At 51.4% G+C, this 27,309-nt stretch overlaps 2 long non-coding RNA genes across 3 annotated transcripts; both read left to right on the top strand.

The window, feature by feature from the left end:
* The first annotated feature begins 1,711 nt into the window (after positions 1–1,711).
* On the top strand, positions 1,712–6,307 carry LOC139080919 (uncharacterized). The gene is made up of 2 exons (XR_011535781.1): positions 1,712–2,022; positions 3,826–6,307. It is a non-coding gene; the product is annotated as an uncharacterized lncRNA (long non-coding RNA).
* Positions 6,308–7,404: 1,097 nt separating this feature from the next.
* LOC139080918 (uncharacterized) lies at positions 7,405–25,626 on the top strand. 2 transcript variants are annotated; one of them, XR_011535779.1, is made up of 5 exons: positions 7,405–7,908; positions 9,152–17,291; positions 19,916–20,420; positions 24,038–24,275; positions 24,742–25,626. It is a non-coding gene; the product is annotated as an uncharacterized lncRNA (long non-coding RNA). The 2 variants fall into 2 exon arrangements; XR_011535780.1 differs by having other exon boundaries at positions 23,645–24,275.
* Positions 25,627–27,309: the final 1,683 nt, after the last annotated feature.

The following is a 27,309-nucleotide window of genomic DNA, read 5'->3' as shown; positions in this document are numbered from 1 at the left end:
TTCTCACTCCCACCTCGCTGCCGGAAGGGATGTGTTCTCGGCAAGGCTCTCTTCTACGTGGCCGTCCGGGGCTCTGATCTGGGGCTGGGGAACGTAAGTGTGACAGGACCCTGTCCTGCGTAAGCCCACAGCCTGCTCAGACATGTGGCTTGGGGAAGACTGTCAGTAGACCCTTCTCGCTAGCCTGGGTGGTAGATTGCAAAATTGGCCCCAAATTCTTCCCTGCCCTTTGGCAGCGCCCTCCTATGCTAACCTTGAACTTGGTCATTCACTTGCTTTGGCGAGTTGCAAACCTAAGGTAAGCCAAGGCTTAAAAAGCGCTCACACGGTGCTTGTGCGCTTGCTGCTCTTGGAATCTTCGGCCACACGAGAACAAGCCCAGGCCAATCGGTGGGAGGACGAGAGCCATGGATCAGCTAGCCCTTTGCTTCAGCTGACAGCCAGCTCCCAGAAGCAGAGCTTCCTGGCTGAGCACGGGCTGGAGGCCAGGGATGGGATGCAGTCGATAAAGGAAACGTCATTGAGCAGGTCCGCACTGCGGGCACTTGGAGCGCAATCCTACTGGGGACTATGAGGGGACAGTGAGGACCTCACGCCTCAGAGTTATCCCCCCAGGTATATCCCCCAACTCCCTTCAGTCCCTGATTGAGGGCTACTCCTGGAGACCCGTCAACTCGCCACCAGCCTGACCCAGCCCACAGTACCTATTGTAGACGCAGGAGCCAAACAGATGGCGTGTCTCAGCTTTTCGTGGTCCCCGTGAGGAGCCCCCACTGGAGCTCCCGGTGAGACTACTCGTGGTTTATTCTCAGGCTGATTCCCGGCCCAGAGCAGTTCCTGACTTTGACCCTAATGCTCTGCCAGCAAAACTAAGCTCGCTTTCTACGCCTTTTGGGAGCTTTTTGCTGATGGGACTAACCAACAGAACTCAAAAAGCTTTGATCTTCTTGTTTCTAATTTGAGGTCAGTCCCCAGACTGTAAATTCGTTTTAATGGATGGAGAGGCCTCCCTGGGAGTGAGTTTAATGCAACAAATAGAGCAGACCCCTGCGCTGGGAGGTAGCTGGGTATTGGGCCAGTGCACAGGCTGGTGGCTTCTCCTTCTGCTGGGCTAATGGACAGTATCATCGAGGTGGCCCAACCTGGCATGTTCTAGACTCCATCTCTACTCTCCACCCAGTGCCAGCCTGAAAAACCCAGGGTGCTCCCCCACTGCAGCCGTCCAAGAGGAGGAAACCTGGAACAGTAGAATCTAGAAAAAACAGCCCCTTCTATCCTCACCTACGATGAGACACCAGCGTGTGTGGTCCTGAAAGCAAGGCTCCTTTGCCTCCCTTTCTCTCAAGGACCACGATCTGTCTCTTTCCCCTTGGCCTTTGGCCATCCACGGAACTGCCAGCCCTAGAACGCCCATTTCGAGGCTGAAGCCAAATTGGTAATAAAGGCTGCAGGTCCTTTCTGAGCAAAGCTGACCTGCCCATTGGGTAAGGCCAGATGTGTGCCGGGCACTATGTGCCCATGCTGAAGCCACAGCCACTGGCTAGGAGCAATGACCAGGAGTGGCCCGGGCCATGTCTGATGGGCAGACACGTTTGCCTCTGAGTGTCCTATGAGGAATTGCCAACCCAATTGGTCAGCACTGGCCTGGAGCCCGGAGCATAGCCCTGCCCAGAAGAGGCCTGGCCCAGAGCCTTGTTCTCGCCTTTCCCTTGCGTGGAGAGAGCCCCTGACCCGGGGGAGGGCACTTGCCGCAGCCACTGGGCCTCTAGCTCATGTTCTAGGGGAAAGCCCCTCACTTCGGACGCCTCCCGAGATGCGTGATTGTGGGAGAAGTGGCAGAAACCAGCACGGAGCCTATCTCCTGCCTAGCTCTTGGGGGCTGAGAGGGCGGGCGGTGTGGGCAGAAGGGAGGGTACAGACTTCTCACAGACAGGGGCCAATTCCTGTTGAAGAGGTCACATCCCCAGGGCTGCCCTTTGAGACATTTCCTGCCTGATCGGATCACAGAAACCAGCAGAAAAGGTGAGTATGTGTGGATGAATGAATATGTGTGTGCATGAGTGTGTGCGTGTGTGTCTATGTGTGGGCACGTGTTGTGAATGTGGGGGATGTGTTGTGGGGAATGTGTGTGTCTATGTATTTGTTTGCAGGTGTGTATTTGTGTATGCACGTGTGTGCCCATCCACACTATGAAATCTCCGGTGTCGAGGGAAGATTAATTTGGGGCCACAGTCAGAACGCTTTAGGCCTAGGAATGAGAGGTGGAGACTGGAACATAGAGTCCTTGAGAGTCATTCAGTAATTCTCTTTCCCCCTCGAGTCACACACAAGGGCTGCTGCTTCCTTCTGATCACCTCCCCTTTGTTCTTCCCACCTTCATCTTTGCCATGTCACTGTTGGTCAGGGCTGGGAGAGTCCAACTGCCAGCATCTCCATTACCATTAATATCACCTGTCCCTGCCCCCACTCCCCAAGCATCGGGATGGTGAGGCAGCCGAACTGCCACATTCTGGGGTCATCCATACCTGCCTGCAAAATGAGGGGCGAGTGAGAATGACCGTTTACAGAGCACCTAGCACGCGCCAGGCTCTGTGACTCTTGGCCCTTGGCCACATACCCTCCCCATGTTTCCTGGGGTCCCCTCCCAAGTACTCCACTTGCGCTCACACCCTGATCTCAGGGGCTACCTTCGGGGGACCCAGATAAAACAAGTGACTTATCTGATTGACGAGTTGGGGCAAAGAATCCAGGCCCAGCGGGCTTAGCCCCTTCTGGGTCCCCTTTGGAAAGCAGCCGCCCCAGAAAAAGCACGTCATCTCAGCTCCCAGGGGTCTTCGGTTCTGCATGTAGCTGAGTGGGTCAGATCGACGCTGGGCCAGTGTCAGCAAGACAATTGTGACAGATTTCGAGCCACATCCGCGAATATATCCTTTTCTGTAATAAAAGACGTTTTGGACTTCCATGTCTATTTCTCAATTGGTCAGGAGGAGAAAGGAGTGTTATTAATTGACCCTCCTGAAACCCCAACGTTTATCACTGTATTCCCAGAACTGAAAAGTGCCAGGAATATAATAGGAACTCATTAATATTTATTGAGTGGAAAAAAGTGACAGAGCAAGATTCAAACCCAGTTCTGTCTTCCTCCAAGGCCACGCCACTTTCTCTCGACCCTGTCCAAGAGGGGAGGGCTAGAGCGAGACTGACGCCTGCCGCTCCTGCCCTTCTGCAAGGAGAACGTTCTCTGTGGGCCACAGCCCAGGGGCGAGGTGCAGCGGCTCTGCCGGGGAAGCCAGGGCCCGGCGGGGGAAGGCCATGTCCCTGCGCGTCACCCTGCCAGCCTCGTCTCATCACAGCCCCGTGTGTTTTGACTGAGAAGCTCTACCTGCCTCTCGGGATTGATGTGAAGATTAATGCCTGTTTAGCAAATTACAGCTTCCCCAGCACCTCCCGCTCCCGGGAGAGCAGGAGCCTTGGAAACGGAAAGTGGAAACAAATCTCGCGCTCCGTGTCCAGGCTTGGCCGCAGCACTACCAGCTGGGCCCAGCTCCACCGAGCATGGGGGCTTAGCAAAGGGGGCTGAGGCCTGGGGCCCGCCAAAGCGAAAGCCGAGGGAGTGCCAAGCCCACCCTCGGGCTCTGGGGCGTGCGGGGCCATTCTGGAAAGACAGCCAAGGGCAGCTTGAGGACAGAGCCTGTCTCTAAAGGGCGGAACGGGGGAGAGAGGGGAGTCCTGTCCACACGCAGGATGGAACCGTCTGCCCCTCTCCGAGGCGGTTTCTGCCCTTCTCCAAGGCAGGGTGGGCTGATCCCGCTCCTTTCTTCTCAGGACCTCAGAGGGGAATCTGCAGGATTATGGCAACATTTGCTCAATTTGAGGTTCCGGAGAAATGGCTGTAGAGATGGTGGCAAGGAAATCCTCAGCTGATCATGTGTGAATGAAGAGCCGAGGGACGAGGCCGGGAGGCAGGTCTGAAGGGAGAGAACCTGCAGCAGACACAGGGGTTGTCGCCCGGCCCAGATGTCCCCGGCACTCCCAGTTTCTGTGTGCGCAGCGGAGTGACTGTGAGCTCGGGTGACCTCCGCCCCGGGGCTTGATCGCCACCTGCACGCAGGCCAGGCTCGCAGCTGGAGACACAGGAGTCAGAAGAGAATCGCTCAGGCAGGCGTGGTGGCCCTGTGGCCCCTCTTTCTTGATAGCGCTTCGCTCCCTTCCCCCTCTTGCCTCCCCTACTCCACTGTGTTTCCTCCCCAAAAAACCAGCTATGCTCAAGTTTTGGTCTCAGAAGTCTGCTGCTGAGGGAACCCAAACTAGGTCAGCTTTAAAGGGAGGGATTTGAGGAGGCAAGGGAAGGGAGAGTCTGGAAAACACACCAGGGGGAGTGTAAACTGACCTGGTGGCTACCACTTACACAGAAGAAAAAAGGTGTTCTGTTCATGTCCATCAAAGTCACCTTATTTTTTTTAAACTCCCAACTCCACCCTCTCTCCCTTCTGAACAGTCTCTTTCCAGAACAGCAACAGTATGTTAACAGAATTTACCCATCTGTGAGTGAAAAGATTTCTTGATGACTGGAGGCCTCCGGGGTGGGCCCACCCAACTCTGCCCTGTCCTGCCCAGCCCAGCCCAGAAAGTGTCTCCTGCTGCCTCGTGCTACTGATGCCCCTGGGCTGGGCCTGGGGCGGAGTGGCATCTGGCAGGCTGGGGAGAGAGAGCCTTCCCCACGGTTCAGGCCCCTGCTCGCTCCCTCCACCCCTCCATCCTCTCACAGACCAAGTCGGGATCTGGATCCCCAGATTCCTTATCAAGAAGTGGGTTTAGAGGACTTTTGATTGCTTTACTTGATTTCCTGTCCTAGACCCATATGACAGCTTTGTTTCAGAGGTCGCCCAGAGAAGAAATGGAAAACCTGAGGCCGGAAACAACCTGCTGCTTCTGCAAATCAGAGGCCTGTGGCCCGTGGCTCTCTCCTGAGAAGAGGGCCCTTGGAGGGAGCCTGTCTGCACTGGGGGATGAGCAAGGAGAGGCTCGTGGATCCCAGGGAACACTCACAAGGGTGTGGCCTGGACACCTCAGCCTCCTTGCCTGCGTCCCCCAGAGGCGTCTTCATTCCACCGCCCCACCACAGTGACGGCGGGAAAGAGAGGACGTGCAGGAGAAGGAGCCTGGGAGGGCGCTCCCCCGGGGGGTCCTGTGTCACCGGTGATGTGGAAGGGCCATGGAGTAGGAAAGCGTCGCGACTAGCTACCCCGAGGAACTCAAGCGTAGATCCGGATATTTTAGCTATTTTTCCAAATTGTTTCGTTTCCTTTTGTTATGTTAAGGAATGCAATCACCAACCTCCTGAACCAGACCAGGCCTCACCACGAGAGCCTACCCTATGCCCTTTGCCTCATTTTCATGCTAAGAACTCTCCAGGAGGAGCTTAGGCCTCATTACCATCACCTGCAGTGTGTGTGGAAGCATGTTTTCCAACTGAGCCTGCGCAAGCGAATACCCACCTCTCCTTTTGAATATTCATTCCCAGCCAAAATAAAAGGGCCCTGCTTCCCTTTGTTTGGGGCCACCGTGACTCTGGAAATGGTTCCTCATGGGCTCCCATTTGCCGCAAATATACTTTACTTTGTGAGACAACTACTTCTGGTGGAGAGGCTGATTTAACTCGCCAGGAGGGAACCCACTTTGGTTTCAGTAACAGAAGGACAGGTGACTCTTGTATGTGCCAGGGCTGTCCCATATGCCATCTCATGTAACTCTCACAGTACCCCTTGAATGGGATCTGCCTGTTGTCTGAGTCATTCGACCCAAGCCAACAAAACCGAGAGGCAAAGAAGCCAGGTCTTGAACCCACGCCCCTCTGGCTTCTGAGCCCACGTCCGAGCTTCTTGCACAAAGCCTCACACTGCCCCTCCAGGGGTCTGCAGAGCTGGAAACCGGGTCCTGTCCTGGACCCCAGGTGGATCGCAAGTTGCCTTGCATCTCAGAAGCTCAGTGTCCTTGTCTGCCAAGGAAGGAAGCAGGACCCGCCAACATCTTCCTCTCCTACCCTGCACTTGCGGAGGCTCCTGCGGGGTAGCGGCACAAGGCACCAGTGTGGGCCAGAGGGGCAGGTTGCAGGTGGGGGCTGGGCATTCTTTCTGGGGACTTGAGGTAGTGGGTTTCTGACGGATCAGCCTGCTCCGGCTGAGAGTGCAGCTTCCTGCCCCCACAATTCCCAGAAACTTCTCTATCTGACCCTAGCAGACCAGTTCCGGGCACAAGGTTGTTCGAGTTCTTTTTCTGCATAATAAACTACCCCAATCCCGAGTGGCTTTAGACAACGGTTTTATTGTATTTTACAATTTTATAGATCAGGAATTCGGGCAGAGTTGGACTGTACAACTCTTCTGCCCCTCGAGGCATTGAGGGAGGTCTCTCAGCGGTACTCAGCTGGCAGGTGGATTGTTCTGGAGGCTTCACTCACCTATTTCGAACCTTGGCAAGGGCGGTTGGCAGGCCAGGCTCAGTTAGCACTGTCTTCCAGAGTAGTCTTTCCAGCACGGAGTCTCAGAGTAGTTGGACTTCTCACACGACAACCCAGGGCCCCAAAAGCGTGTTCCAGAGAACCAGGAGGAAGCTGCGTGGCCTTTGATGACCAGAGAGGCTCAGAGGTTACATTGGGTGCCTTGGGCATCCTCTTTTGGTTGAAGCAGTCACAAGCCCACCCAGATTCAAGGGGAGAGGCCAAAACCCCACCTCTCGTTGGAAGGGTGTCAAAAATTAATGCCACGTTTTAAAAGTGTCATAATGGCCCAGCTGTCTAACTTCGCCCTCAGCTCTCCATGCCCCCAGCTCTTCTTCCATATGTCTCTCCTGCCCCCAGCCACACTCCCACCAGCGAGGCAGCCAATGTTCACCTCCTTTCTCAGGAACAATCTGAAACACTCATTCATCATGTGTCAGAGTCTTCACGTGTTACTCTCCTAAGGGGCATTTTCACTTGAAAATTGTGGCCTGAGAATGGCATGGCATAACCAAAGGAATGCATTGCTAATGGTGGAATTTCAGGCATTTACCACAGGCCAGTAAGAGATATATTTTTTGGCCAAGGGACTTTCCGGCAGCAGACAGCTGGTTGTTCAGGCCACCCTGAGCCCATAGACACCAAACTGTGGTCCCGGGGGCTCTAAAAGCAGCCTGGACAGTAGCTTCCACACAGTGGCTCCCCAGCCATTACTGAGAATCAGTACCCAGATGACACAGAAAGGGAGGAGGTGATGTTTCTGGGCCACACTGGTGGTCAGCTCAGAGCTACACAGATTTAGTGCTCCACGGGGGGAAAGGGTGGGGATAAAGGGTTAGCAGCATGCACAGAATTCAGGTTTGTTTGAAAGTTAACATATTTATGTAGCCTTGGCTTCCTCAGAGCGTTCCACCTTCTTTTCCTCATTATTTTATGTCTCAGCACTAACCTGTGTGTTAGAAACAAGGAACATGTCAAAACAAGATGGAATAATGACCGGATGTAGAATCATGCTGATTTCAAGCAGGTGGGGAACCTCCCACAACTCCCTCTGCTACACACACACACACACACACATACACACACATACATGTTCCACATGGCTTCCTTTAAATGTAGCCCTCACTCCCTTTGAAACCAAAGCTTGTAGTACTCGTTTTACGGGAAGAGGTGAAGAGATGTCTGGGAGCTTCTGAAAGGAGGCACCAAAGGCATTATGGGTAACTTTAAGTGAGCTCTCACGACGTGGAGGCAGTGTCCTCAGTGTTTTCCATGTACTGACTGCATTTTGCTGTCGCAACAGCCCAGGAGGCAGGTGCCAGAAGTATCCCTACCCAACAAATGAGGATTCTGAGGCACAGAGAGGTTAAGTAAACAGCCCAAAGACACACAGCTGGGAGGCGGCAGAGGTGAGATTTGAACCCAGGCAGCCTGTTTCCAGCGCTTGGTAATGCACGAGACCACATACTGATGCTGGTCCTCTGCCTTTGGCCTGTGCTTCTGTGATAAATTCAGATCAAATTTAAAGCAGGGCTGATCTCAGGAAGTGAGGGGTCTTGTGTGGGCTGGTGAGGACTAAGGAAGCTGGCTTGATGGCTATGGCCGAGGGGGGCTCTGTCTTCGAAGGATGAGGGGCTTTGGGCTGCTTGGAAAACAAAACTAATGTCCCTTGCTGGAAAATTCAGGAGCGGTGCCTGTCTGGATGGCGACAACAGTGAGTTTTGCTCAGGTCTCCAGCCCGGGCACCCTACAGACCCTGTAGCCATAAGGGAGCCCCACGGCCTCCTTTTCTAGCCTAAATGCTTCTAGGAACATTCCTCCCGAGCCGCACAGAGGCTGCCTGTGTCATTAACCCCGGAAGGGCCAGGCCCCCGGCACAGGCCCATCTCTGTGGTTTAGCAAAGCAGAGAGCTGCTGCCTGGACTGCACTTTGCAAATAGTGCTGATGTTGGCGTGAGAGTTATTTATGGGTCTTGGTGTGGCACAGTGCAAAGGACATTGCTGGGGGCCAGGAAATCTTGGGTCTGGTCCCAGCTTCGCTGTAACTTGATGTGGGATCTCGGGCATCTCACTTCTTTCTCTCTGAGTTTCTGTTTCTTTATCTAGGAATTTGTATCATTTGATCTCGAAGGTCCCACCAGACCTCGGAGAAATCTAATGATCCTTAGGTGAATCATAAAGATGAGTGAACAAAACCCCTTAAACCCTAGGAAGAGGGAAGAAGTTGACCGAAGCTAGACAATTTGGAAACAGGGCAGGTGGATGAAGCTATGCGATTTCCAGTCAGTGGAAGCATTGTAGCCCCCAAAATGTCTCTCTGCCTCGGTGGATTAGGAATCAAAATCCCTCTAATGGGGATAAATCTCTCATGGACTAATGATTTCCATCCAGAAAGATTTAAATACAAATCCTCCTGGGAGAGAGAATGATTTCATTGACTTAAATTCATACTAAGGTGTAAATGACTGACTAGAGATTTATTCCAAAGAGTAGGTTTCGAAGGATGGGAGCTTGGGTCTAGGAGCCTGAGGACAGAGGGAAGAAAGAGAACCCCAAAGGAAAGGGGCTGTAAGAGAGTCCAATAACGTGATTAGTCTACCGCTCAATGTCACTTTGTCCACCACTGTCCTCCCTCCCCACCCTCTGACACAGGAGCCATGTTGGTGAGATGTTTGGTTTCCAGAACCAGAGAGGCAAGGCCAATCAAGCTGAGGTGTTGGGGAGGCGCCTGGAGGAGCTGTCTGCCAAGCCTGCCTCGTGTCCGGGTAACAAGCCAGAAAGACGACCTTGTTTCCCTGAGGGCTGAGGAGGGAGTCGCGGTGCCCAGTCGGCCTGGAGCCTGAGGCGGAGGGGCATGCGAGGGAAGCAGGACGTGCTGAGCCAGCAGGCAGCCTCTGCCCGTGCACAGCCCTGCACACATTTTGTGCCTTTGATGTCCCCACCTTGTAGGAAAGCAGTAGCTTGTGTTCTAAGCAGCTGTCCCTGTGCGTGATGTTTCACATGATTTACTAAAGTGGGAGAACATTTGTTTCTCAACACAGATGTCCAAAGGGTCTCCCGTGATGAATGGCAGGGGGATCTGTACCGAGGCTGCTGGGAGCCCTGGCCCTGGTGGCCACGATAAGGCTCTGAGCCTCAAGGAGGGAGGGAAGAAGGGGCCAGAGCCCAGGCGCCACTGAGGGGAGACAGAGCCGAGGCTGGTGGAAGGACAGAACCGTTTGTGCTTGTCCCCACGCTCTGTCAGTCCTGGCTCAGGCGGGGGCCCGCGCCACCAGCAGGTCTGAGAAATGTGCAGCAGGCTGGCAGTCGTGGTGGCCTGAGGGCATGCGCGGGGGGAATGAGACTGCATTTCCTCACGGTGGGTGGGGCGCTCCGCCGTGTGTCTCAGTGTCCTCGCTGAACAGGCAGGAATAATTCATGCTGCTGGGAGGCCCGGTGTGAAGACACATCTCCAGCACATAACACACAGTGAGAGCTTGACAACCGATGGCCACTGGGACTCTCACAGGAGGTGCGAGTCTTGAGGACGGGGCCCGTGGGTGCTCCAGCTCTCCTCCTCCCACCTTCCACAGCCCCCGCCCGCCCGCTGGCTTCTATTCCTTGCCTTTTGTTCCTTGGAACACACTTGGAGACCCCAGCTTTGCTGTGTTCCCTGGCTGAGCCCCCAGCCCTGGGTGATGCTCAGGGTGGTGGGGATGGTTTCCGGGCCACACTGCCCATGGGGGAGCACTCTGGCTAGTGGGCAGGGGTTTGAAAGGATCTGAAGGCTAGTGTTTGATAGGAGCCTTCTGCCAAGGCAGCTGTCAGAACCGGGGCTGGGGACCGTCCAGACGGGATGGCGAGCGTGGCCAGGCCCCAGGCTCCAGACACTTTCCGCCTCCGCAGTAGCAGTGAGTAACGGCGTAGCCAGCTGGGCAGGTGTCAGGGGCCCTGCGTAGCCAGGCCGACACAGGGGTATGCCACTGGGGATGGAGAAGGGTGGCCCCAGGCCCCATGAAGAGGATTCAGGGTCAGGATTCTGCAGGCATGCGGAAATCAAGGTGGCCCTCCTGTCCTTTTGGAAGTAGCCAGGGGGTGGAGCAGGCAGCAGAGAGGCAGAATTCCCACCAGGAGCCCATGTCTAAGGTGGGGGCTCCGTCACGAAGGCCGAGTTCCAGAGACCTGGCTCAGTGTAGGAGGGACGGAGCTGGCCTGAGCCACTAGCAGCTTCGCGACCCCCTGTCTTCTGCCTTGCCCAGTGTTGATTGCGCCACATAAGGTGAGGAGCTTCCTGAGGGCCCGAACAGGGCTGGAACCCATTCCAGTGGCTGGAACAGCTCCAGGTGTCCAATGCACGCTTCATAAATAACCAGCAGCACAGGCTCCCCAGGGAGTTTATCGAGAAGCTCTGCGGTGATGTCACATTTACCGGCAGAGAACTCTACGGTTTTTATTTTGACCCCCCACGCAAAGGCCACGAGGCGCTATAGCGCCCTGGCTTAGGAGCTCCACGCATGAAGCAGGTCCACCCGGGTTTCCATGGAGAGGCGTTCGCCTGTCCTGGTTTACGTGGTTACGCTTGCAGAACGAAAGAAGGACTGTGCCCGAGCAGTGTCATTCCCACAGCACGATGGTCAGAGCAGCACGAGACCCTCTCCAGCCTCCTATTTATGAAAACAATCGCCCAGGTTCACGGTGTTCACAGTAACCACGGCCACTTCGGTTCTCCCAACACCTTCTCTGCACGCACATATAAACACACACACATCCAAACACAAACACTAACTCACAGAAATGCACACAGAAACGCACGCACAGACACACAGCTTCCCAGACACCCACGTATACACACCGACTCATGTCAATGAAAATGTTGAGGCCTGGTTTGGAGAAAGAAAGCAAACCAAGACAACTTGCCTCTCAGAAAGTGACAGTGGTTGGAGTCTCTCACTGGTATTGGGAGAGACTCTCCATCTTGTTCTGGTGGCTTCTGGCTCTTTGTTAGACTCTGTGGGATAACGGAAAGAGGCGGCCGCTGCTGGGCCCTGCTTCGCTTTGCGCTCCCAGACTGTGCATGTAGTGGGCTCCCGGTGGAGGTGAGCCCAGGAGCTGGCTGCAGAATCATTTAAAGTAAAAATCAACTCTTGTTGCCACACTAGCAATAAGGAGACTCCATCAGGACCAGTGCTCCCACCGAACTGGAGAAATGCACCTGCCTGTGAGGCTGACAGCAGAAGCCCGGGTGGTCCCATTTTATAAGCCTCAAACCTGTGTGTGTCCGTGGGTCCTCCTCCCAGTCTGCGTCCTGGCTTGCTTGGTCTTCCATTTCCTGGATGGAAAGGGAGTTGTATCACTCAGGGTTTAGTGCAAGAAACAGAAACCACTCCAGAGATTTTAAGCAGAAAGAGATTTAATACAGGGAAGTCAGTGCTTTATAGAATGACAGGAGTTCTACTTGCTCCCTGACCCCTGTAATAAGTGATCACAAACTGGGTGGCTTAGAACAACAGGAATGGATTCTCTCACCATTCTGGAGGCCAAAAGTCCAAAATCAAGGTTGAAACATGCTCGCGCTTGAGGCTCCAGGGGGAGAATCGTTTGCCTCTTCCAGCTTCGGGGCTGTTGGCATTCTTTGCGGCTGCACCCCTCCAGTCTCCACCTCTGTCTTCACATGCCTTCTTTGTGTGTTTTCACCTCTTCTGTCTGTTATAAGGACACTCATCATTGGATTTAGGGCCCACCTAGGTAATCCAGGATGATCTCATCTCAAGATCTTAACTTAATTACATCCGCAAAGACCCTTTTGCCCAGGTTCCAAGAGTTAGAACGGGGACCTAGCTTTTGGGAGGCCACCAGTCAATCTACTCCAGAAGGGCAATTATGAAAACTCTAGGCTGGGTCTCCAGGAACGACTCCCAGAACCCTGTGGGACCGATCTGCCAAGGGAGCCGCCATGTTTGCCACATGCAGGAGGTCAAGAACCACCAATGGAGCAACTGTGTTTAAAACCCCACTGCTGGAGCTGTGAGCCTGGAATCAGGAATTGGCCTCTGCTGCTGCAGCAACCGTCTCTGGACGCTGACAAAACTGCTGAGTGGACCCTGGGATGCTGCTATAAAAAATTCCATGTCTTCTTGAGCCCATGAGTTGCCAGGTAGAGTTGACTACATAGAGCAGATGGCTGAGGTGGACTCTTGTTTGTTGTCCATCTAGCATCCACTCATTTAATTTCCAGGAAAACTTCCTGATTTTCATTTGGGGAACCACCCTGTATCAGCTATCCGTGGCTGTGTAACAAACTATCCCCAAAGCTTCATGACTTCAAACAATAACAAGTCATTATTTCTCATGGTTCCACAAGTTGACCAGGCTTAGCTGGGTGATTCTTTGGCTCCTTGTGATGTCTGGAGGTCCAGCTGGTCTGGACTGTCCAAGATGGCCCCACCCACACAACTGGCAGGTAGTGCTGGGTGCTGGCTGGGAGATAAGCTAGGAATATTGGCCAGGGCTCCTCAAATCTCCCCAACATGGGCCTCTCCACATGGCTGCTTGGGCTTCCTCACAGCATTCCATGTAGGTGTGCTCCAAGCACACAAAAGCAGAATCCGTAGATTTCTTCAGGCCCAGCCTTGAAATTTACACAGTGTCACATCTACCATATTTTATTGGTCAAAACAGAGCACAAGGTTAGCCTAGCTTCAAGGGGAGGGGAAATGGACTCTACCTCTCAATGAGAAGAGTGGCAAAGAATTTGGGGCCAGCTTTAGTCCACCATTTTCCTCTGACTTCTCTCAAGCCATGTGGTTCTGATGGAGCTGACACCCCTACCTGGAGTGGCATGTGACCCATGCCTGGCCTATCAGAACATCTTTTCCTCAGCAACAATGATGGGATCAGGGATGGTTGCATGATCCAAGTCAGGCCAAAATGGCAATCAGACTCACTGTGGGGACTTTGTTAGAGCCCTCTGGAAAAGATACTCTTTACTTTCCATGTCAAACTGGAATGGGGGCGAATATAGGGAGATGCTGCCACCGCCTTGCCATCACCAGGGAGCGTAAGAATGAAGCCAGAGCCAGGAGGAGAGAGAGGGTGAAAGTGAGTCCAGAAGACATGGGTTAATTCTGAATACGGCAAAGCTTCATTCGACTTGGACAGCTCGGGAGCATCCCCGAACTGATGCTGCTGCCGGCGAACGCGCCAGGGAACCAGGCTGGGGCTCTAGCTGTCCTTCCCCGCCACCCACTGCCCGGATAGCATATGAGAATGAAGGCAAACCTCAGATGGAATTCGACCAGCTGCAGGATACAGAATTCCTGCTGTATCAGGAAGCAGGTACAAGGACAGTGATGAAACGTGTTCCCGTAGGCTTGGTCATGTCCCCCTCTGTCCTCAGGCCCTCTGATAGGCACTTCCATGCACAGTTTGCTCTGAGGCAGATGCAATGATATTCTCTTGGTGGGGTCAGCCAAACTCCGGGGGGGATCAGGTGTCACAGTCCTCTGAAAATGGGGAGATGACAGAGGACCAAATGGACCTCCAGATTAGCGTGCTGCCCTGAGAGTGCCAGGTGGTTGCACTAGCCTCCGTCCCACCGGGGTGCAGAGCCTGTCATCTTAAACCATGTCGCTTACCATTTCTAAGATCTCGATGCTAATTAAGGGGTCCTCTACAGTAGATTTAGATACGGATATTTAAAACACTTGAGTAGCCACTTCTGGAGTGTGGGTTCCGAATTAGTTTCTTCTAAATGCTAAGCAACTGCCTTTAGGGTAAGTACACTTACACATACACACACATCACTGTACGTATAGGGATGCTTTAGAGTGAATTGTCACACAGGTAACATAACACCATTCTGATAGGATGAGACGCCACATGCAGCCTTTTTATAAGAAGCTCTCTCTTTCCTTGATTTCCCTGGAAAGGAAAGCAGACGACTAAGGATGAAATCTTGGTGCCGATCAGGGGAAGCTCCGAGATGCGAGGGACATAGGGAATCTCATTCTGGGGTCCTTGGAAGACCGTGGAGAGGCCCCAGGGTATGTAGGCGTCCTCTGAATCATAAGGAAAATGATTTGTGTCACTGCATTTGTGAATCTGGGGTGTGGAGGTAGGGAGAGCGTGGCAGCTTCTGTCAGATTCTAGAAAGGGTCCTGAGACCCCCCCAAAGCGTTAACAGTCTCTCTGAACTCAGCATGGTTGGGGAGAAGAGGTGTAAAGAAACCTCTTGTTCGGAGAGAGCCTGGAGAAGCTTTAGCAATTTCCCGGTACAGTCAGCTCTGTGGGTCCAGGAATCGTGTTCTACAAGGGAGATTTCAAACTAATCATGCAAGGCCAGCGGCTGGGTTAAATGTTGAGCATTTCAGAAGCAACAGTGTTTTTAAAATTTTATTTTCAATTTTTAAAAGTTTTGAATTGTGGTAGAAAACACATAAGATAAAATTTACCACCTGAACCATTTTTAAGTGTACAATTCAGTAGCGTTAAATATATTCACATTGTTGTGCAACAAATCTGCAGAACTTGTTTATCTTGCAAAACTGAAACTCTGTACTCTTTGAACAACTCCTCTCTCTCCCCTCCCCCAGTCCCTGGAAACCACCCTTCTACTTTCTGTCTCTATGAATTTGATGACTTTAAGTGCCTCATACAATATATGTGTCCTTTTATGACTGGCTTATTTCACTTAGCCTAATGTCCTTAAGCTTCATCCGTATTGTAGCACGTGTCAGGATTTCCTTCCTTTCTAAGGCTGAGTAATGTTCCATTGTATGGATAGACCACATTTTGTTTATCTATTCATCCATTGATGGACATTTGGGTTGCTTCCACTCTTTGGCTACAGTGAATAATGCTGCTATGAACGTAGGTGTGAAAAATATCTCTTTGAGTCCTTGCTTTCAATTCTTTTGGATAAACACCCAGAAGTGAAATTGCTGGATCATATAGTAGTTCTATTTTTAATTTTTTGAGGAACCCCCATACTGTTTTCCATAGTGGTAGAAGTCATATACTGTTTTATCTCAACCTAGAGCAGAGTCACTCAGAGACTAAGGCACAGAAATTTTGGTCTCCTTTAAAATAGCTTTTTTGTATGTGAAGGAAGTACAGGATGGTGGTTAGGATCAGTTAGACAGAGCTGGGTTCGAATCTCAGCTCCACATCCAATTGGTTTTGTGACAACCTCTTTAGGCCATTATCTACTCAGCTGTGACGTGGCTAATAGCGCTACTCAGCTCACAGGGCTGTCACAAGGATTAAAGGAGAGCCTGGATAGGTCGCAAAGGCTGGAGACCCAGGGTAGATGGTTCTTTTGTTCAAGAAAACACATCAACGTCTTCATGAGGAAAGATTAAAGCGGGGCTGCATCTGGAACAGAGAGATTGGAACAAAGGGGGATAACTTGCTCTGGGAACAAAGTAATAAGAATTTTGAGTTTTCCATGTGCAAGCTAGACTCCCCCAGACTGAGGCAACAGAGTTGAAGGGAGAAATGTGTCAATACAGGGAGAGGAAGAAAACTGCAAAATGGTGGCCCCAGGAGGCTTAGATGAGAGAAGGCCAGAAATGGATGCCTAGTGAGGGGAATCAGCCAGAAAATTGTAGGACATTCAATTTGAAGTTGCTTCTTTGCACAAGCTCTCTAAGAGGCATTTCTCCATTCGTTACAGCTCTTTGGGTCTCATGGACATGAGCTCCATTGGTTTTCAAAGCCAGATGTTTGGGGGGCTCATCTCTCAGGTGCAGGTCTTAAAAGTTGAGGTGCCCAATGTGGGGTACGAATCCACTCCTCAGGGAGGAGCTCTGGGTTCGTGAGCTCCCTCCGACTGTGGGTCACTGCGCTGGGGCCGGAGTTTATCTCGAGACTGTCTCAGTCTCTCCTTTCCGCCTCTGCGTGGCTCTTACCTCATTTGCCAACGTGAAGGAGCTGCTCAGGTAGTTTTCAGGTCTTTTTCAGAGGATGTTGTTCCATATGCAGTTGTAGATTGGGTGTGTCCATGGGAGGAGGTGAGTTCAGGATCTTCCTACTTTGCCATCTTGGACTGTCTCCTGAAGTTTCTTCTCGCCCTTTACTGTACTGTAAGGTCCCACCATCATCTTCAAACCTTCAGTAATAGGCAAAGAGGACGTGCAATCATTTTTATTTAACAAACACTTTTTCAGTGCTGACCATGTGCCAGGCACGGTTAGAATCCCTTCCCATATATAGACCTTCCCAACAATGAGAAGAGGAAACTGAGGCACAGGACAGTTAAGTAACTGGTCTGAGGTCTCAGAGTAGGTCACTGGTAGTGCTAGGATTCCAGCCTAGGCCATCTGGTTCCAGAATCCCCGCTCACAGCTATTCTGCTATGCTGCTTCTCAAGAGGGGGAAGGCAGGAGCGTGAAGGATAGGCAAGAGGTGCTGAGGGGACAGAGAGAGCAGGAGCTGGGGAAGGGAGGTGATTTGCAGTTACCTGGAGACCATGCATGTCTGAGATTCCTCAGACACACCCTTCAGGCACAGGGGCCTCACCTGGCTATGAAGGAAGAGAACTTGGGGCTATCTGATTACATGGGCCTGGCATGGGGTAAGTGCTCAATGAAGAAGAACGCTGGTCAGCATCACCACTCCTCCCAGTCGCTTCTGACTATATCCTGCCTTTGAATTGCACACCTTCGGCAACAAGGTCAGAATTCAAGTTCCCACTTCTGCTGGGGTGCTTGGGAGGACCACTTCCCTTTGTCACGTCTCTCTCCAGACTCCATAACTCACACCTCCAGGAGTAAGATTGTCCCCATGCAGCCTGGAGAACCTCCCCGGAGGCGAGGTGAGTCCCGGGCCCTCCTTGAGGACAGGGAGGGCAGACCTCTCCCCAGCTGCACCTCCTAAGTGTGGTCGCTGAGGTGGCTGATTAACGGTTCTGCTTTTCCAGGTTTGACACCATGGGGGGCCTTGGAACTGAAGTCAGGTGGGGTGTGGGAGTCAGAGACTCTTACCAGGACTCAGATCTTGAACTTGTGTTTGCCTCTGTGTGCATGTGTGTGTGAGAGAGAGAGAGAGAGGGAGAGAGAGAGAGATGTGGCACCCACATCTCACCTGCAGAGAAATCCAACAAAATACCCTTTCTCTTTTGACAATTCTTCACAGATCCCTTTCCTTCCCAAAGGTTTTCTTAAGGGTGTGTGTGTGGCATTTCTGCCTTTTCCCCCCACCTCCAATGACAAAGGAAAACAGCAGATGAAAAGGAAAAGCAAGAGAAGGAGGATAAAGGGAAAGACGAATCCTTTCCCTCCTCTCTATCAATAACCTTGACTTTCTGGATGGTTCCCGCCATTGCTGCTTCTAGCCTTTGTCCTCTCATCTCCAATAGTTCAAGTCCCCAGAGCGAGGTCTAGAGCATCTTTCTCTGCATCTTAAGATGAGATCAAGTAGGTAGCCAGCAGGCAGCAAATAACTCAAAAGAGGAACAAAGAAGTATTTTGATGCTTTTAAAAATTGTTTTCTGAACCAGCTGATGATCAGGTAAACACTGTAAGTGTTCACGAGTGGGCAGAGCAACGAAATTATAGAAAATACTCCCAGTGTGCACCGTGAATCCATCTCCAGTCTCCTCACCAATTCCTCCTACCCTAAAAATTAATTTCTTCTCAACAGTCAGCTCTAAGGAAGAGCCTGAGGATCTCAGGAGTGCATGCTCTCAAAACAAGTTGTTTTTCATCTGAAAACTGGAGACTTTAGCTTGAAAAACGACTCTTTCTGTATGGCACAAACGTGGCAGTGGGGTATGGGCATGTGATATGGGTGGTGTGGGGGGTCTTCTTGAAGGCAGCAACTCTAGGGGAAGGCCCTTCTGCTGCAGTGGGCGCACTGCCCAGCACGCAGTCAGAGCACACAGAAACCCCCAACAAATGCACAGAGACCCCCTAGGCAGAATCTCCAGGTGAGCAGACCCTCTTCAGGAGCACTGGCTCCTCACTGAGAACAGTGTCCCCAGGCTCAAGCCACTCTACTCCTGTCATCTCCAGTCTTGAGCCCCAGAGCCACCCCTGGGTCCTGATCAAAACTGTTCCCTTAGCTTTTGACCCAGCAATTGGACTTCTAGAAAGTTATCCTTCTGATATACTTGTCCATTTGCAAAAAGATACATGCACAAGGCTGCTCATTGCTACATGGCTCAAAACAGCAAAATCTTGGAAGCAATCTAAATGTCCATCAGGGGAGGACTGGCTAAATTAATTATGGCGCACCCAGACGATGACGTTGAAAACAGTCTTTCAATATGTGCTGATAGGAGAAGATCTGCAAGCCATACTGCTGGCTGATAAAAGCTCATTGCAGACCAGTATGTGACTGTATCATCCTAGTCTTAGTTGGGTTTCCCAAAAAGCAGACCCTGAGACAAGAATCTGGGTGCAAGTCATTATTTGGGAGGTGATTCAGGAAGCACAGTGAGGGAAGAGGGAAGCAAGATAGAGCAGGGAGGATGCCAATAAAGGCCATGTCAATGAGCAGGTTCCCACTGTGGGCAACTGAGGTTCAGTCCCATGGGGACTCGCTGAGAGCCTGTGTGGAACATGCCTCAGGATCATGCCGCCAAGGGGCAAGGAATCTGGGGTATTTATTCACCAACTCCAACCCCTCATCGGTTGAGGGGCATTCATTCCCTGGCACTTCCAGCCAGCCCTGAGGGCCAGCGAGCATCTCCTTGTCCAGAGAGCATGCTCATGCAGAAAGATTCAGGAAGAGGTAGGCTTTGAGCAGAATGTCTGAAGGTGCCTCTGGGGGTGGGTGGGGTAATCCAGGGGACACTGTGAGTGGGTATGACAGCATCTGCTGTGGTCCCATTTATGCATCCGAAAGAAAATTTTAATATATAGATATTATAAATATGTTTGGAAAAATTCTAGGGATGTGGGCTTAGAGACCTAGGAGATAGATTGTGGAGAGGTACTTTTTACCCTGAACCTTTCTATGGTGTTCGCATTTAAAAACATATCCATATGCAACTGAAATAATTGAAAAACTGATCAATCATTTTAAAACTGCTCTCTCTACAGTTATTAAAGCCCTGACTTAATGTTTCTGCCCTCCTCGAGTCTCTTCCAGGGCCAAACAACAATTCCTTGCATGTCTTGTGTGCTGTCTGTGCACCAAGCACAGCACAATCCTCTTTCTAGGCATTATCGAAGCGGAGCTCTGTGACAACCCTGGGAGGTAGGAACAGGAGCCCCAATTTAGAGACGGGGAAATTGAGCTTAAAGAACCTAACTTTAACTTGCTCAGGGTCATCCAATGAGAGTGTGAGTCCATGAGTGGAACCAGAATTTGAACCAAACCTGTCTGTCTCCTGAACCTGTGCCTGCAGCCGTGATGGTGTTTCCATAGCTTCTCCTCCTTTGATCTCGGGGAGCCTTTCATTCTTCTTTAGGTCTACTGCTTTTCCCTCCCCAGGTGTTTCAGAAGCTGCTGGTCCCTCGTCAGCCTCTTCCAGCTGATGCGCTCCAGATACGGGGAGGGAGTGCATACTTGGTGCTTGGAGTGGAGGAGTCATTCCCCTCTGGTATGGGCTGAATCGTGTCCCCCTAAAATATATGTTGAAGTCTTAACTCCTGAGGCCAGTACCTCAGGATGTGACCTTATTTGGAGATAGGATGCTTACAAGGGTTATCAAATTAAAATGAGGTCATGAGGATGGGCCTCAATACAGTATGACTGGTGTCCTTATAAAAAGGGGAAATTCAGAGAAAGACACACTCAGGGAGAAGGCCATGCAAAGATGATGACAAAGATCGGGGTGATGCCTCTACAAGCCAAGGGCTGCCAAAGATTCCCAGCTAACCACTAGAATCTAAGGGAGAGGCCTGGAACAGATTCTCCCTCCAGCCGTCAGAAGGAACCAACTCTGCTGACACCTTGATCTTGGACTTTGGATCTTGGACTTCCAGCCTCCAGAACGGTGAGACAGTCCATTTCTGTTGTTTATGCCACCCAGTTTGTAGTGCTTTGTTATGGCAGTGCTAGGAAACTAAAACACCCTGTTTCAAGACTGTCACTACCTTGTCACCTTCCATTCTAGCAGGTATTTTCCCCCAATCCAGGAATCTAGAGAAAAGGGGAGAGAAGGCAGTTTTCACAGCAGTGGCAGTGCCCATCCCACCTCTGACTTTTTCCCCAAATGAGCTGAAATGTCTTGCTGATAAGAGGACATCTAGAAATGAATAGTTCCAGCCAAAGGCTTCCAGAATCACGTAATTCTTCCTGTCTTTGATGCTTGGAATGAATGAATGAGTGAATGAATGAAGTCATAAATCTCTATTGCCCTTGGCCTTACTCTAAATAGAAGCTTCTCTGCTTATGAAATTTTGGCTCACCAACTGATGGAAAGCTCAGCACTAGAAAAAAAATATATACTCACTCTGCCGCCTTGAACAGGTGGAGTTAGTGGTGGTCTCTTCAGATTAATGAGCAAATGGATTCAGGGACAGTCGTAATCCAACCTGTTCACGAATAGAGACATGTCTGTGTTTCCCTCATTTTTCCTTCTCCCTGCTTTATTGCAAACCTTTTGTGAAGCGTAATGTATGTACAGTAAAGTGCACACGTCATGAATGTACAACTCCATGAATTTTTACAAAGTAAACTCACCAAGACCATTACCAGCACCCCCAGATGGTGCCTTCTCACCTCCCAGGTAGTAGGTCACCACTTTTCTGATTTCTGTCACCATAGATTACTTTAGCCTGGTTTTGGACTTTATATAGATGGAATCATCCAGAATGCACTCTTTAGTGTCTGCCTTCTTTCCCTCCACATCCTGTACGTGAGAGTTCCTATGTGTTGTATGGACAAGTCGTTTGTTCTTTTTCATTGTTGCATAATATTCCACAGCAGAAATGCACCACAATTTATTTATCCATTCTACTTCTGATGAACATTTGGGTTGTCCTCAGTCTTTGGCTAATTGAATGGCATGAGGAACATCATTTTGCAGGTCTTTTGGTGAACATATGTGCTGTCTATGGGTATTTAGCCAGGAGGGGAATTGCTGGGTGATAGGGTGAACATCTGTTCAGCTCTAGTGATTAGTGCACAGTTTTCCATAATGGCTGTACCAAGTTATAGCCCATCCGCGGCATATGAAGTTCCAGTTGCTCCACATCCTTACCAGCATGTAGTATTTGTTTGATTAGTTTTGATGTACTGGTCATTCTGGTGGGTGTAGTGTTATTTCACAACAATCTGAATTGACATTTCGCAGCTGGCCAATGCTGTTGGGCACCTTTTCCTTCACTTACTGATTTCTCCTTCCTTTTAGTCTTTGCCCCATTCCTCCCTCTCTTACTTCTCTCTTTCTTAAACTCCCTCCTTTTCTTATTTTAAAACCAGTCACCCAAGCCCAAGAGAGAGGTCTCCTTGGAGCTCAGTAAAGGCAATCACGTCCCCCTTTGCCTCTGCTCTCTGTTAGTTTCAAAGTGCCACAAATGTCACTGCCCCAACACAGATGGGCCCCAGCAGGGCGGCTGCGTGTGTGTATCAGGAATGCGGTTTCTGTAGTCTGGCCTTGCCGCGTCTGCCTACCTTGCAGAATTATTTTCCATTACATAAGACTCTGCACAAGGCCTTGAGTTGCCCAGAGGAAAGGCACCGCATAAAATGCAAACTAACAAAAGCATTGATATCAAAGAATGGGGGCCATCCATCACACCCTTGTCACTGGAAGAGGCCCATTATCGGATGGCTGCTGGCAGACTCAGCCCCATCTTACCTAAAAGGCAAGATCTGCCAGCTATAAACAGCCTCCTGGCCCCCAGCCTGGCCAAACACTCAATAATTTGCCTATCAATTAAGCCCAAGGAGAGGGGAAGGGGGGCTGTGAGCAGGAGAGAGGGAGAAACGCAGGCAGCTGAGCAGAAACTGCTGGTTTGTCACAAGCTCGCTTCCATTAACCTTATCCTCGGCTCTCCCAAATGGCTCATTTACGAGTGCTCAGTTTGTCCATCCATGAAACGGGTCCAACTGAACCGAGTAGTCCTCATCTCATACTTGGCAGAGATTATAAAGATAAATCTCATAAAAAGCATAGAGCACTTGTAGTTACAGAAAGAAGTAACGGGGCAAAAGCAAGATGCTCGGGGCATATGTAACAGTGGACCTGAGGCAGGCACAAGGAGCCTGTGATTTGGGGAGACATGGGGTGAGGGGGGATCAGGTGAGGTTGATGGGCTCTGCAACTTCCAACCTGCTAAAGGCACCCGAATCTAATTCACACGTCCACCCTCAAGAAAGGGGAGTCCATCGACTCCCACTGCAGAGGCACATCTTTACCATTCCAACTCCATCAGTGGTAATGCCCCAGAAACTGGGTTCGGAGGTGGAGTCACGTGGTCCAGTGCTGGCCAAGGAGCCGTGAGCTAATTCTGTTGCGGGGCTTCCTTACTCTTAGGAGGGCAGCCCTGGAGACCCTCCTGATCTTCAGCAGGCCTGCAGCGCGCCGCTGGGGTTTCTTCTCACGGAGCAGGGCCCTGCTGTGCGGGCTGTTGAATGTGTCGAGTATCACCCCTGCTTGGAAGGGACAATTCTTCGCTTCTAGAGGTTGTGTGTATGCAGGCGATGCCTGAGACGGCAGTAGCCTTTTTGGGACCGGTTGGAGAGGAGCCTCAAAGTACCATCTTGAGGACCTTCCTGTCTTGGGGGTTTCTGTCACTTGTAGCCAAGAGCATCCTAAGGAGGCGGCCTAGAGATCTTTTCAGAACCAGAACAGTTGAAAAGGCCCCGTAACCGAGGGCAGTTGGAGCTGTAAGGCTGGCCTGTCTCAACACACAACCACTCGTCAGAGTCTACACAGAATAGGGTGTGGGCATGAACCGGTGCATGGAGCCCCATGCTCTGCCCACTTCTGGCCTGAGGCATCTCAGGGCATATGGGTAAGCTGGGGGGCTGGGGGCGCTCTTCTCCACTGTCAAGAAGAGACGACGAGAAAAGCAGAGCTCTCAACGTGGGTTTCATGGAGTAACCAAGGACACAGAGATCCCACTAGGATTGTGGGGGCAGGGCGAGAGTGCGTGGGGTGGAGGGCTCCTATGAGGGGAGAGCAAGCGGAGATGGAGAGCTTTCAGTTTATACAGTACTTTTAACTCCTCAGTGGTCACTGACACGCATCGTCTCACTCCTTCCTCATAGAATCACAAATCACAGCCGGCAGGGGTTTCGGGGGGCCTGAGAGATGGTCCTAGATGGGATACAGAAACTCAGAGCAGGCAAGTTACTTCCTCCAGGTCCAGCTAGGGAATGGTGGAGAAGGGGCTCTGAACTGGGGTGCGGGGCTCGACATCTGGCGCCACTTCTGCCCCCCCATGTGACTGGGGAGTAGAGAGAGGAGGGCCATGGGGGGACTGGCTGACCAAATGGAGCCCGTGGAGGGAGAATGAATCTGCTAACTTGGTCTGGCCTCAGAGGACAAAGGACCTCCTTGTGTTTCTTAAGCCCTGGAAGACACAAGAGGGGGTCCCAGAGGTTGACCTCGTGTTTCTGAAGGTGCTTCCTTTCTCTTTTTCCTGGACTCTGGGCTGCAAGGAGACAAACACAGGGTAACTGCAAGTGCCACCTGTCCCACCTGCATCTTTGTTTCGGCCCAGCGCCCACCTTGACTTAGGACTCAGCATTCTTCATGTATCCCCGGGAGAATCTTCTGGCTCCTGAAGCACTCGTGGGCCATGCAGCTTGTAATGATGTATTCGCGGGAAGGTGGAGGAGGAGGATGCCAGGGGGGCATCCTTTGCATGGAATACAGTGTGACTGGCGCCCCCTGGAGGTGGGTGAGGCAGAGGCCCCGTGCGTATCCCAATGCAAAGAGAATAAGAATTCTCATCATAGACTGTCTCAGCAGGCCCTGTCAGGGCTTGCCCATACCCTCTTAGCCCCACTGGAGGCCACCAACCGGCAGCTCCTGGACACAATGACTGTCCTGAGGTGGTCACCGGTGCAAAGTAGGGCAAAAGTGCTGGGAGCTTAGCGCCCTGGGATCAACTCCTGGTCAGTGAGGGAAGGGAGATGGTGCTACACAGCGCAGCTGCCCTGCTCTTCAGTCCACACCTCCGGAGTGGGTCCCACAGAGTCTCCCAGGGGCCCCAGCACCACTGAGCCGCAGATGCCCGCCTGCTCCTCAGCACACCTTTATTGGTTTGCTTCCCCTCCTTGTCTCACTTCCCCAGCCCCTCACCGTGCTTCCTGTGGTCACCTCCCAAATTAACTTCCTGCATCCCAACTTTTCGTTTCAGGTTCTGCTTTTCGGGGGAACTCAGACGAAGACAATCTCAAGGTCTTCTCTCTCCCCAACAACTGCCAACAGCGCCTTCCTCTCTGCAGCCCCTTCCCAGCCCCCGTCTTCTTAGCTGCAGTTTCTTCTCTCCCGGATCTCACCCCCAGCCAACATCACCTCCAGAGAACAGCTGTGCCCCGCACAGATGCTGTTTCCCTCTCCACCCCACTCACCCCCCCCCCCCGCCCCGCAATGTCAGACAGAGTTTTTCCCATAACTTAAGGAAATGGGAAAGCCTCTCCCCGGATATGGACTTAACCCAGAGGAGGTAAAGCAGGAATGAAATGGCAGTACTCGTGTTGTTTGATCTTTTACTTAACGGCATCTCTCCCAATTCCCAGCAGATAGGAGAGGTGGCAGATTAAAGATGGCCACCAATGCTTTCACACTCCTCCCATCAAGAGGAGGGAGTCTAGATGCCCCCTCCTTTAAATCTGGGTGGGCTCTGTGATGTCTTTGACCGATAGAATATGGCAGAAGGGACGCTGTGCCAATTTTGGTGCCCTGGCCTTAAGAGACGGGCAGCTTCCACGTCCTGCCTCTTGGAACACTCACTCCTGGAGCTGCCATGTAAGAAGTCCCACTCACCCACTACAGACACCACATGGAGAGGCCCTGAGTGGCATGAAGAGGGAGAGCAGCCCAGTGAGCCAAGCCTTCTAGCCTTTTCTGCCGAGGCACCTGACATGGTCCACCTTGACCCTGCAGACCAGCCAGGCTGCCAGTGACTACCACTGAGTGATGGCAGCAGATGCTGCAATGAACAAAAGAATCACCCAGCTGAGGCCCGCCCTCATTCTGGTCCCCAAAGTTGTGAGATATAATAAAATGGTTTTCTTTGGAAGCCCCTGGATTTTGGGATCGTCTATTATGCAGCAGTAGATAACTAGAACAGGAGGCCTTGAAGAAATGTTCATTGAATGAAAGAGCAAAGGAAGCGGGGAGGGGTGCATAGAGGAGGAGAGGGAGGAAAGGAGGGTAGTCCAGCTGTTCTCAGGAGGCTGCAGTGGGGCCGACTAAATGGCAGGCACTCGCAATGCTCGTGACCTCGTTTGGAGGAAAGCCAGGTTCCTTTCACATAAGTTGCCACCTGTGTTTTGTGTCATTGAACTCTGTTACTCTTTCCCCATTGATTGGATGAGGAATCTGCACCCTGGAAAGACATGAGGTGCCCTGGCTTGAGAGCTCTGTCCGGCCTGAACAAGGCTAGTGGGTCCATGCAGTGTGGTGAGGAGCCCACCGGATCAGATCAGCTTTGGGCAAGGTTTCCAATTCTGGACACCTCGAGAGGAAGTGGTAGAAGACAAGCGAAGCTGGGTCTCCAGAATGGAGCTGGCCCCAGAGGCTGGAACAGCCAAGGACGAGACCTGATGACAAGTCCAGTCGTGGCTGCTGACGTTTCCAGAACCAAGGCAGGAGCTCTTACTCATGCTCAGCGCTCCAGGGGCTTCTGTAAACCCCAGCACCTGTGCTGCCTCATTGTGTCTCTGTGCCTGATAACATGGGAGAGCCTAAGAGGACGATGAAGCCAGGGGGCAGTGTGTCTGCGTGCATATGCTCCAGAAGTGCATTTGTGTGTGTCTGCAGGTTGTGTGTGCGAGCATGTGAGTGAGCAGTTTGCTAGGATCTCTGGGCTTAAACCTAGGAAATAAAATATTCCTTCTCCTACGTTTCCTCTTAGAAAAGACATTTTCTTTACAGTTTCCCCTGTGGTGGGGTAAAGACCTGGCCACTGTTGTTAACTGAAGGGTAAGGGATAAGACAGTGGTTTTAAAATATTTTTAAATCTCATAGCCTTTTGTTTCAAACAGAATGTTAGTGAGAAGCCAATAAGGCAAATCGGCTAAAAACCACGATGCTGTGACTTGGGTGGGGGAAGGGAGCCAGGGGCGCAGAGCCTAATCATTGGCACCCTTGGCTTTGAAGAGGCCCCAGGAGTGGCCTAAGACTCTGTAGAGTTCAGAGGCAGAGAATAGTGCCCTGATGGAACTGGAACCCCTGGATTCGAACTCTGTGACCTAAACTCTCTGAGCCTTAGCTTTCTGAACTATTAAATGGGGATTGTACCCATTAGGATGCTCTCAGCTGAATATCCAAGAAAAAGTATTTTAAACAATAAGGGTATATTAATATCTCATATATAACAAGAAGCCCAGAGCCAAGTGGTCTTGGCTTTGATAGCCAAAGAGGTCATGAAGGACCCAGGGTCTTTCTACCTTTCTGTTCTGTCATCCTCTCATGGTCACAAAATGGCTGCTGCTGCTCCAATATTTTGTATCCTTACAGCAGCATTCAAAGGCAGGAAGAACAGGGATAGGCGATGGTGGTAGCAATCTCCTTAAGCATTTCTCCTTTTTCAGAAAGAAACATATTCCTGAGAAATCCCCCACCAGGATCCCTGTTAGGTTCTATTGGCCAGGATGGGGACGTCCCTCAATTAAATCATCAAAGAGTGAAGTTTATATCATGACTGGCTTAGAGTAATTATGAATCATCTCCCGAGGTTGAGCCCACCTTCCATGAACAC

This window comes from Equus przewalskii, chromosome X, assembly GCF_037783145.1.
Source record: "Equus przewalskii isolate Varuska chromosome X, EquPr2, whole genome shotgun sequence".
NCBI classification, from domain to species: domain Eukaryota; kingdom Metazoa; phylum Chordata; class Mammalia; order Perissodactyla; family Equidae; genus Equus; species Equus przewalskii.
This window is presented reverse-complemented; position numbering and strand designations above follow the sequence as displayed.